The 12,831-nt window shown below is 38.9% G+C and overlaps 1 protein-coding gene across 3 annotated transcripts in view; it reads left to right on the plus strand.

Moving 5' to 3' along the window:
- Eps15 (epidermal growth factor receptor pathway substrate 15) overlaps positions 1–12,831 on the plus strand; it is a 187,753-nt gene that overhangs the window by 165,213 nt on the left and 9,709 nt on the right. The window lies entirely within an intron of this gene.

Consider the following 12,831-nt stretch of genomic DNA (forward strand, 5'->3'; position numbering starts at 1 on the left):
AAATGTGTGTATTCTTGAATATCATGCTGAAAGTAGGGTGGGTGCTTTATTTTTCTAGGGTGTTTTGTTTTGTTTTGTTTTGGAGACAGGGTCTTACTATATTGCCCAGACTAGCCTCAAACTCACAGTGAGCCTCCTGCCTCAGCCTCCTAAGTCCTGGGATTACAGGCATGTGCTACTAGGCTCATCGGTTAATACATTTATAATTAACTCAGTTGCCCATACTAAGGAGAATTAGTTAAAGCGGCAAGGTTTAGAAAGGGGACATCACACTAAGGGTAACTTGTTGAGTGACTTTGAACCCAGGTGCGTGCAGCCTTTGTGGTACACTTTGAAAGAATGGGCAAGGATAATAAGCAGGTATGGAAGGAAAGAATATGTGATGCTAACAGCAGCCTGAGCACAGAATGGAGGCAGGAAATAGTGTGTTCAAGGATAAACAGACATTTTGATTAAGAGGTAATTTATAGATGCAGAAATAGTTACATTAGGTTAAGGCTGAGGTGGCAGATTTCAGTCTTAGTGTACAAGGTTGCCAGTTGTTAACGCCTTTGTCATCTGCTTTTTAAATTCCAGCTCCAAGTTCATTTCCTATAACATGGTGGAACAAATCATTGCAGTCAAGGAGGGTGCTTGGATATTTGCCATTGTGAATCATAACAGCAGCTGCCATATATTGAGCTTATGTAGAGTTGTAACACAGTGTGCTTCATCTCTCTTTCAAAGTAACTATGTTGGATACTAACTGACATGTTCATGTGGGGGCCATAATTTGTTATGGCTTGCTGCTGGGCAGCTTGAACTGTCAGTGGTACAAGCATGCCTGTCCCAATGCTTCAAGGTGTTTCAAGGTGGTGAGAAGATGTTAATATTGTAAAGATAGAGGAAATCAAAGTATTGGGGGGAAAATGTACTTTGCACAAAGTTAAAGAAGTTGTAGTACTTGGATCTGCACTCCACTGAGATCCATCTGCCTTCCTGATCATTCTTGCTGAGTCTTGTTTGCTGTGTTTTCCTCTTTTCCCAATCTTAATGTGTTATTGTAGGTCTTAGAGTCTCTGACCTTTCTTATCCATCTATTTTCCCTTGGGAAACTTAACTTCGTTTCATGGCTTTAAATAATATCTATATGCTAATTTATATCAGATGCCACATATCTTTCCTAAGCTTCAAATTTACATATCCAACCACTGGGTTGCATTTCTTTTTTTTTTATTTTTAGGGAAAGGTCTACAGGGTATTCAGGGTCTCACTACTAGATTGGACTTGTAACGATCCGCCTGTTAACAGCCTCCCAAGAGCTGGGATTACAGACACAGGCCACCATGCCCAGTCTCAAGTGCTATCTCTGCACACCCCAGGGGCAGGGCCGGCATGGCAGGCCAGGGGGTTGAACCCCCCGCCCCTGCACCTACTTGCAGGCGCTTCAATCCATGGTTTGCATTTCTACTTGATTATCTGATAGATGCATCTAGCCAGTATTATCTAACACCAGATACCTAATCTTCCTTCACAAATGTGTTTTTTTGGAACCTTCTCCATCTTTATTCACTTCTTTGTGTGATTATATATTTAGTACTAGAGATGATTTCTTCCTTTTTTTTGTGCCAGGAATTAAACACAGGATCTTGTGCTTGCCAGGCAGATACTTGTGTCACTAAACTGTATCCCTGGCCCTATTACTAGTGATTAAATCCAGTTCTTCTGGTATTTGTTTGTTTATTTGATTTATTATTGAGACAGGGTCTTGCTATATTGCTAAATTACTTTGTTTTGTTTTGTTTTTATTTTTTAAATTTTTTTTTTTAATTTGTGTGTGTGTGTGTGTGTGTGTGTGGCCAGCTCAGCCCACCAGGGGGTGGTGCTGGCTGGCATGTGGTGCTGGGGGATTGAACCACGGTCCCTGTGCTTTTAGTTTGTTCTAAGGAGGTGCTTTAGACCACTGAGCCATCTCACCAGCCCTGCTAAATTACTTTGGCTGGACTCGATTTATACTCTTTATTCTTCAGCTTCCCAGAGTGCTGGGATTACAGCTCTGTACCACTGCATTTGGCTAGTTTCATCTTTAATGTTTTCCAGGTTAAAAACCTTTAGAATCATCCTTGTTTTTTGTTGTTGTTCATTTGACTGTTTTTTTGTTTTGTTATTAGCTTTGGTTTGGTTTTTTATTTTTTGTTTTTGTTTTTGTTTTGGTGGAATCGGGGATTGAACTCAGGCCCTTGCGCTTGCCAGGGAAGTGCTTATTCTACTGAGCCATCTCCCCTGCCCCCTAGTTTGTTTTTTTGGTACTGGGTAAACACTATCAGTGAGTTACACCTCAGTACCATCCTTGCCACTCTTACCTAATTTGCCAGAAAATCATAATGGCTCTCCCTTCAAGTTACATTTAATAAAAGCTTTATAGTGGCCTATTAACGTAATATTGTATTATTATTCCTTCATTCACTGTGCCTCAACCACATAGACCTTTTTGCTCTTGATCAAACTATCTATACAATAATCTCTTACTGACTCCAAGGTCTGTGCCCAAAAATCTACTGGTAGCTTGATTGAGGATCCCATTTATTTATGTGATTAGTCATTTTCTCTTGCTGCTTCCAGGATGCTTTTTCTCTTTCAGCAGTTTTATGACAGTAGACCGTGGGTAATTCTGTTTGGCTTTATCCTGCAGAGTCTGTGAGCTTCTCATGTATCTGTATATTCCTTCAAATTTGGGAAGATGTTTGGTCATTTTTTAAAATAAACTCCTTGCCCCCTTTTTTTCTGAAAATATACAAATTGGAATGGGATGGTGTCACAAGACTTTCTTACCTGTAGACTTTCGAACCACTTAGAGTTGGAAGGAACCTTATATATTGTATAAGTTTTCCTGTTACGTTCCATAAAACTAGCCCCTGGGAGATGTTTAGAAAGTCGACAGGTTCTAGTTTCATAGTTCCAAAGTATCCTTACATTAAAAAAAATTGTAATTTAATTAAATATGTGCACTTTTTTTTGCCTTTGGGCATGCTGGGAATCGAACACAAGAGCTCATGCTAAGCAACACTGTGCTACTGAACTACACTACCAAAATACCTTCACAAATTGGAGTACACCGTGCTTTAGAGTACTGTAAGCTGCTCTGAAAGTATGAGGTTCTTGTTAAGAAATGTGTATATTTACTACTTTGGATTAGTTGGGTTTTCAAATTCCTTTTGTTTATTCTCTTTCTTTCTTGTTTTGTTTTGTTTTTTTTCCTTCTTCCCTCCCCCACTTTCACTATGCTAGGGTGAAGAGGGTTTTCAAATGAACAATTAAAATCAAGTACAAAAATACTTACTTTAAATGCTTATCTTAATCCGGGTTGTTCCAATATTCTTATTGTCAGTATGACAAGCATTTAAAATGTGAACACTAAATAAATTTAAAGTTAAATACGAAAATACCATTTATTTTATATGCTTATTTTACCATATAAAATTTCAGAGTCATTCTCTAGTCGAATTTCCTGATATCATAGAAGAAAACTGAGCCCAAGTTGAGTATCACATTGTTTCTGAATTATCTTCCCAACTGCCTTTGTACTGTGTAAATAACAAAATTATAAAATCTTTGGAACATAAATTTGGGAAAGACCCGAGAATACTACGGCCATAGGGGAAACAGTGAAATGGAAAAAGTTCAATTAGGAAATGGAAGAGCCTTGACTGCCCTGGATATGATTCCTAGCACTGAAAAGAAAAGAGTAGGGGAGGGAAGAAAAGAAAGCAAGCATATTAGTAACAAATTCAAAAATGATCCATGAGCATATTCTTTGGCAGGTTGAGGAGGTAACTCCAGATTCCAACTTTACTGGCTTATTTCAGTAGTAACAAAAATAATTAGGAAAGAGTCATCATGGACAGTGATGTTAGAGATCATTAAGTTCAGCAACTTTTTCGTTCCCTTTATCCTGCACTTCTAAAAATTGTTGAGAACCCTCAAAGAACTTGTTTGTTTGTTTGTGTATTTGGTATAGTGTCTCACTACATGGCTTGGATTCATAGTGATCCTCCTGTTTTTAGCCTCCCCAGCATTGGAATTACAGGTGTGAGCCACAACGCTGGTTTCAGTGACCGGCTCAGTGTACCCAGGGGTGGGGTTGGCGTGGCATGTGGTGCTAGGGATTGAACCCTGGTCCTGGTCCTGTTGTTTGCCTAAGCAGGCTCTTAGTCCACTGAGCTAATCCACCTGCTTGAGCTTTTTGTTTATATAGATAGTATCTGTTGATATTTATCATATTAGATATTAAAAGAAAAATTTTAAATACTTTATTTATAAACAACATTAGACCCAAGGATATAGCTGAGCAGCCTAAGTGCCTGCTTGGCAACTGCAAAGTCCTGAGTTTGATCCACAGCACAAAAAAAAAAAAAAAAAAAAAAAAAACTCAGGAGAATCACATGGTAGCATATGCCTGTAAAACTGGACCCTTTAGAAGGTGAGATAGGAGTATTTGAGTCCAGGTTGGACAATATATTGAAAGTCTATCATTCATAAATAAATCAGTAAATCTATTATATGTAAGCATAAATACTATTTGCCTTTTTTAAAAAAAAAACGTTCGCTTTTTAAGAAAAAATAACCAAGAGCTATAATATTTATTCAAAGTTATTTAATATCTGGGTTATTGACAGATAGCTGAAGATAGCTGAGGGCCGGCCAGATAGCTCAACGGATTAGGTTCCATCCCCAGTGTGCTATGCTGGCCCCGCACCCAGGGCGCACTGAGGTGGTAATTGAGACTGAGTATGGTGGCGTATGGCTGTAATCCCAGTGCTTGGGAGGCTGAAAACAGGAGGATCACTGCGAGTCTGAGCTGCATTAAAAAAAAAAAAAAAAAACTGATCCTCTTATCTACTTATGAATTCAACTTGCTGTACTGTTTTCCTTCAGTTGATGTGTATGAATTTAGAAAGTTATGGCCTTATGCAGCAGGTATGTATTTGGAAAAAGGAAAAATATTTTTAAACCTTTCCAGAGAAGTTTGGGTATTCCTTTTCTTTCTACTGTACTAAATTCAAAAAGCTTTATTGTCTTCAAAGTTAATTGCAATATGGAATATAAAGACAGGTGTTGTGGAACACACTGTAACCCCCAGCTACATGGGAGACTGAGGCAACAGGATTATAAATTTAAGGCCAGCCGGTGCAATTTAGCAAGACTTTGTCTCAGAAATACAAAGTAGCTGGGCATGGTGTCATACACTCAGGACCCTGAGACAGGAGGCTCACTTAGCCTGGGCTACATAGTGAGTTCAAGGCCAGCTTAAACTGCAGGGTGAGACTCTTTCTTAAAAAAGAACAAAAGAAGAAAACACTACAAAAAGGCTAGGGATGAAGTTCAGTGCCTGTTGGGTTCCATGCCGTGTATTAATAGAAGAAAAGGGCCTGAAACTATAGCCATGAACCTTTTAGACTCTGTTGTTGTTGTTTTATTTTGTTTGGCTTTTTTATTTTGTTTTGAAAACAAAACAAAATCCCATTGGTGTACTTGGCATGTGGAATGAATCTCCTCCCCATTGTAACTATTAAATATGACATGTCAACTTCATGGGATTAAGAAATACTTAGCAGATTAGTAAGGCACACTTCTCCTTGTGCCTGAGGTCATGGAAGCATAACTTTGGGTACTGTACATAGTCCTGTCCCCTTTTCCTCTCCCACACTATTGCTCTGCTATGCTTCCCAACTGACATGAGCTAACTAAGCAGCTCTGTTCCTCACATCCTTCTGCCATGATGTTTCTGCTCTGGAGCTGGCTGAGCAGGGACTGAATTCCCTGAAACCATGAGCTAAGTTAAACCTCTCCTTTAGGGGGCCAGGGAGATGGCTCTGGAATAAGTGCTTCCCTGGCAAGTGTGAGGGCCTGAGTTCAATCCTCGGTTCTGCCAAAAAAAAAAAAAAAAACCTCTCCTTTAAGTTGTCAGTGTCTGGTATTGTTTCATTGAACTATATATATTTATGTAGATCTCTTGAGTACTAATACATTTTGTTATACAGTATTAAAAGATCATATTTGTTAATGTCACTATCTCATTAAAGTCCTTAAATATGGATATTAAACTTGCATGATAGGTAAAAGTTTCCAAAAATTTCCTGTTTTCTTTTTTTTTTTTTTTTTTTCCGGAACTGGAGATTGAACTCAGACAACTTGTGCTTGCCAGGGAAGCGCTTATTCCACTGAGCCTTCTCCCCGGCCCCCCTATTTTCTCTACAAACTTTGGATTTTATCTGCAACAAATACTGCCAGTCGTTACCATTAAGGTGGAAGATTCACTGTATCTTGTAGAAAATTTCTGCAGAATAGTCTTTAAAAACTGAATAAACCCATTTTATGTACTCAGGTGAAAAATAGATGTTCTTTGACCAAAAAAAAAAAAGCCACCTACTGATATGCAGCTATAAGTTCCTTATGTATATGTTTCATTTTGCTCACTCAGAAGTTTTAAGAATGTATACCTAAGAATCAGGATTTAGTACAATTAATAATTTTTATTGATTAATCAAGGACAGGTATTCTTAAGTGTAACCAGCTATTTTTCCCTTGATGACTTTGTGACAGTGAAAAATACAATTGCTACCAAGAACCCTGATGTGTGTTTACCACCATTGGTCTTATAACTTACAGGTATCAACACAGTGAGAAAGATAAATAACATTTTAATATTACAGCTTTGACCTCACAGAAAAGGTCTTGGATATCTCAGGGTCCATGGATCAAACTTTGAAATGATTTAGCATATTCTAGCTTTTCCTCAAAGCCAGGTGTGTGGTGGTTCATGCTTGTAATCTCAGTACTCAGGAGGCTAAAGCAGTAGGAACACCATGAGTTTATAGCCATCTGGGGCTGTGTAGTGAGTTCAAGGTCAGCCCGAATTATAACTAGACCCTGTCTCAAGGAAAAAAAAAAAAAGTGCTATTTACCTATATTGCTTAGTCCCTTAGGTTAGCTTGCCCCCAAAGATACTTCTTTACATTCAAACAGATGTTTCCTTCTATTCAAACCAGGAGCCAAAGGATAATGTCAGTGTACTAGAAAACATGAAGAAGCCAGGTTTGGTGGTGCATGCCTATAATCCCAGCACTTGAGAAGCTGAGGCAGGAGAATCATTGCAAGTTTGAGGCCAGCCTGGGCTACGAGATGAGCTCAAAGCCAGCCTGAAGTGCATAGTGAAACTCTGTCTCACAAAGGAAAGGAAAAAAAAAAAGGTGCTAAAGAATGAGAGCTCTTTTTAAAATTCCTAATTTAGCTTTGTGCTTCTGCCTTTCTCACACACTTCCTGCATTGTCCAGTTCTGTGCCTTCACCTAGCCTGTTTCTGACCAGACATAGACCTCTAGTCCTCAGTGCTTTCCTGAGTTCCAGGATGGTTTTGTTTTGTTTTTGTTTTGTTTTTGTTGTAATAAATTCAGTACAGGATGTTCAGGACTGGCACAGCAGGGAAACAAACCCTGGTCCCTACATCTGCCTAAGCAGGCACTTTAATCCTCTGAGCTCTCTGGCAGGCCCTCAGGACTGTATTTTTAAGTCACCTGATGCATGATTCTGCTATATAGTTCCCCTAAGATGCTCTGAAAGCACTTCAAGATTGCCTGTACTTAAAATTGAAATATCTCTTCCAGTTAGTTTCTTCTAGAAGAATACATACATAAACAAAAAGCAAATCTCTGCTTCCCCCTACATTTTTTTCTGTATTACTACATTATTAACAGCCCTCAGCCTGTCCTTTTCTTGTCATCCCCTATATCGAGCAAATTGCTGCATCTTGTTTTATCCCCAGATGGAATATAATGGTCTCTTCTTCCTTAGGCATGTTTTGTTTGGGCTCTCATTGTATTTTATCTTGTTAGCGTCTTCACCTGCCAGTCATCACCCACAACACTGTTGTGGTAGTCCTTCTGTTACTGTTTCTAAACATTAATCATATTGCTAGCCAGAGATCTGTGTCACTAGCCCTTTGTTCCAAATAGATAAGTAAGTAATATCACAGATCTATGCCTGAAAGTAAAGTGATCTACTCTGTAAAATATAAAACAACTCTAAAAATTCTTCCAGATATCCCATCTCTGTTAATAGTATCACTATTTATTTAGTTTCCCAAGCACAAGCAGACCAACTCTTCCTAACCTGCAGTTTCTGGGGCATAGAAGAGGCTTACAAATTTACTGCTGAAGAAGTGAATCAGTTATTTATCTCAAACTTGCTGTGCTCTAAGATTTTGAATTGAGAGACAGAAATTGCTTGATTGGCTAATTAATTGATTTCCTATAAATTATTCTTTTAGTGTAAAATTGGTAGGGCTGACCAGGTAGCTCAGTGGACTAAAGCACCTGCTTAGGCAAAGAGCAGAGACCAGAGCTTAATTCCCCAGTGTGCTGTGGCGCCCTCCCCCATATACGCTGAGACTAGGCGTGATGGCACATGCCCATAATCCCAGTCCTAGGGAGGCTTAAAACAGGAGGATCACTATGAGTCCGATCTGTGTAGTGAGACCCTGTAGACCCTGTACTAAATACATTAAAAGTAAATAAAACAAAGTAAAATAAAATTGTTTTCCTATTTTTGTTCTTATTAAGTTTACAAATCTATTTTCCTCTATATGCGCAATTTTTTTTTAGTAATAAGTTTTCCCCTACATGTTTTCTTTTTTTTTTTAATTTATTTATTTATTTATTTGTGTGTGTGTGTGTGTGTGTGTGTGTGTGTGTGTGTGGCCAGCTCAGCCCACCAGGGGGTGGGGCTGGCTGGCATGTGGTGCTGGGGGATCGAACCGCGGTCCCTTTGCTTTTGCTAAGCTTGTTCTAAGTAGGTGCTTCAGACCACTGAGCCATCTCACCAGCCCTACATGTTTTCTTTAAATGTGTTTACAACTTTTTTTTTTTTTTTTTTTTTTGCAGAACCGGGGATTGAACTCAGATCCTTGCACTTTCCAGGCAAGTACTTATTCTACTAAGCAATCTCCCCGGCCCCTGTGTTACAACTTGACGTGAAAACTTTTAATTATAAAGATATGGAGAGAGCCAGGGAGATGGCTCAGTGGAATAAGTGCTTCCCTGGCAAGCGCCAAGGGCCAGTTCAATCCCCGGTTCCGCCAAAAAAGTAAATAAATAAATAAAGATATGGAGAAGCTGGATGGTTTATTAGAAATCTTGTATGTCACAGCCAGGCATTGTGGTACATACCTATAATCCCAGCACTTAGGAGGCTGAGAGAAGGACTACCACAAGTTCAAGGCCACCTTGGCTACATAGTGAGTTCAAAGCTAGCTGAACTAAATAATGAGACCCTATCTCAAAAATAAATAAATCATGTAGGTCAATATCTATTAAACTTTGTATGGAAAAAAGATTTTAGTGGACTGGTGAGATGGCTCAGTGGTCTAAAGCACCTACTTAGAACAAGCTTAGCAAAGCACAGGGACTGCGGTTCAATCCCCCAGCACCACATGCCAGCCAGCCCCGCCCCCTGGTGGGCTGAGCTGGCCACACACACACACACACACACACACACAAATAAAATTTAAAAAAAAGATTTTAGTATATTTAGTTCGCTTGTTCATAAAATTCCAATATCAAATAACCTCAAAAAGGTGACATTAAAGGAGTGAGCTAAAGTACTGGCTAGAGTTAGAGACTATGGTTGATTTTTAAAATTATACTTAGTATATTTTCCACTGTGTTTATGGGAGGAAAGTATATTAACGAGGTTATGTTTGTGTTGAATGCATGGGTCTGCTGTCTTAGCCTGCATATACACAAGGGAGGAAAAGCTACCTGCTGACTTTCTCATAAAGTATTTCTGAGACTTCTCGAAGCAGGTGTCTCCCACATAGTCTAAACACATTCATGCACAGTGCATCTTTTCAGTTTCTGGATAGACCCATTTCACATAAGCTGTGATAAGTATTAAGAAAGTTCTTGTCAAAGTCTTAATTCTCCAGTTTGGGAAAATACGTTTTGTCATTCTTCTAGGATACATCCTCACAGGGTTCAGGTCAGTGCTAAGTAGGTAATTTATGAGGGAAGTATAAAAAACGCTCTAGTAAAGTATATACTCATATCAAAATATCTTTTTTCTTATTATTTTCTTCCATCATATATACTTTACAATATCTCAATTGAACCTGACTATGTTTATCACTTTCTCATTGCTTGGACAAAATACCCAACATCTCCAACTTGAGGAGAAAGTTTTATTTTGGCTCAGCCTGTAGTCAGGTAGCTCCAAGACAGAACAACCATGGTGGAAGGGAATTGCAAGGAAAGGTACTCAACCTGTGGCACCCGAAAAGCAAAGAGAAAGGCAAAAGGGAGACTCTAGGAACAAGATCACACCCTTCCAGGTACTACTCCTCGGTGACTCATGTCTTCTAACCAGGCCACACCTCCTAACAGCACTGTAATCCATCAGAAGGTACAGAGCCCCCATGATCCAGTCAGTTTCCCAAGGCCCACCTCTACTTGGTGAGACTTCAGAGGACATTTTAAATCTAAACCATAATATTAACCTGACAGCTCAGTTGCACTCAGATTGTGACTTGCCTTCTCTTTTATAAAAGTTGTGGGTTAGAGGAAGAGCATAAAGCAGATCTTTAGTTCTTCCAGTGTAATGAGCCCAGTTCCCCTTCTCTTGCTATTGTGAATACAATCCCCGGTACCGGTACTGCAAAAAAAAAAAAAAAAAAAAAAAAAAAGCTTCTTTAGGGCTGGGGAGATGGCTCAGTAGAACAAGCGCTTCCCTGGCAAGCGCAAGGGCCTGAGTTCAATCCCTGGTTCCACCAAAAAAAAAAAAAAAAGAAAGAAAATTTGAATAGCTTGTTCACCTGTACCTCAGCAGAAAAAAGGGAAAGCCTAAAAGAACATTCATGATGAGACTGGGACCAGGCAATGTGGGATTCAGTAAGTATGTATTAATGAAAAGGCATCTTTTATAGCAAAATTGTAAGATTTCTTGTGTTTATCAGTTTCTCAATATCGTCTTCAGGATTAGGGTTGCTGATGAATATCCCCCAAAGACTGATTTTTTAACAACCCTACCAATCATATTTATATGCTTTTTCTACCCTGTCAGTTTGGCTGAAAAAGTAAACAAAAATAATATACTTTACTTGCACCCCTTCTGTTTATATCCATGCTATACTCATTTCTAGAAATGTAGGTGCACTTAACACTTTCTTTTCTTCACATTGAGCTATGTCTTCATTCTTTTTTAATGGTTATAGAAGACAGGATGTTGCTAAGTAACCCAGCCTAGGCTTGAACTTCCACTCCTCCTGCCGCCCCCTCTCATATTGCTGAGATTACAGGTGTGTCCCACCATGCCTGGCTACACTTTACACATTTAAATGAGTGGTTGGGCACACTTTTGTTCTAAAAGTGATTTGATGCCTATATTTGATAGTCTGAGCAACAAATTTGATAGCAATATGTAATATAATAACCATTAATCTCCTATTCTTGTTTTGAAATTGTATACCATTTTTGTTTTATGTTGCTTTATTTTTGTTCTTGTTAATTGTGTTTGTTTTTTCTCTTTAAAATAAAATTTTTCTTAAAAGAAAAGAAAAAATAAATGCTCACTCTTTAATCCACACACACAAAAAGAGTTGAAGCACAAGAATTATTTATACCTCTTTGATTTGCCTTCTCTTTTATAGATCTCTTTCCCTTCCATCTTCTTTCTTTGTGCCTTTTTATATCAGGCAGCACTTTCTTTCAATCTTCTTTGATGTTATTGGTAGCCATTGTGGCTGAGAAAGTGAAGCCTATCTGAGAGTAGGTCAGTTCATTCCCACTGAAAATAGCAACCTCCTTGGGAAGCGCACTGCAGTGGGAAGATGACTTCATGTGCCTGTGAGGTGCTGGTTAAGTTGTGTCTTTTTAGTTACTGTTCCTTCCTCATGATAGCCTGCTTTCACCTTTATCCCAGTTTATTTGGAAAACTTCATCTTACGAAGATCCCCTTGAAAAGCTCAAACGCTATGATTGCTTTTGTACTCATCCAGCTCTTCCAACTAGTTTGTTACTCCCACTACAGATTTGTGTCACACCTCTTTAATACCCCAGGAAATATATTTCTTGTTTGTTCACATGTCTACAGAGATGGAGCTTTTCAAGAGTAGGACTAGCATGTTCTTATTTTGGTAAATGTCTACTATTTATTCTTCATTGGATAGGCTATATTCCCTGTTTTCAAGGACTTCACTGCTTACTACAGATGATTACAAATCACAGATAATTATGGTACAAATTAAAATGCAGTTATTCCCACTGAGAATGAAGAAGTCACTTCTTGGGCCAGGCCAGTGGCACTGTGCCTAACAAATGCAGGGTCACAAGTTCAAGTTTCAGTACCAAAAAAAAAAAAAAAATCTCACTTCTTGCTATATGACTTAGTGATATCTGTGTTATTCCAGGCCTGTGGTTGGGCTTGAAGAGTGAATGTGAAACGTGGAATTACTAGTATGTAGTTTTTTATGTCTTGATCTCTTCATCAGCAATAATTTAAAGTTCGTGTCATTTCACATGTATTGAAGAGCTTTAAATACTTTACTTAGAGGTAAAGTTCAAGGGCTGGCCAAATAATTCAGCAGATTAAAGTGCCTGCTTAGGCATACTCAGGGGCAGGGAGTTCCATCCTCCGGCCTGCTGTGTTGGCCCCACCCCCGGGGCATGCTGAGACAGTGACTGAGACTGGGCATGGTGGCCCATGCCTGTAATCTCAGCATTTAGGAGGCTGTAAACAGGAGGATCAGTACAAGTCTGATCTATGCAGTGAGACCCTGTACACCCTGTATTCCCTGTCCTAAATA

Source organism: Octodon degus, unplaced genomic scaffold (assembly GCF_000260255.1).
Source record: "Octodon degus isolate 3935 unplaced genomic scaffold, OctDeg1.0 scaffold00107, whole genome shotgun sequence".
NCBI lineage: Eukaryota > Metazoa > Chordata > Mammalia > Rodentia > Octodontidae > Octodon > Octodon degus.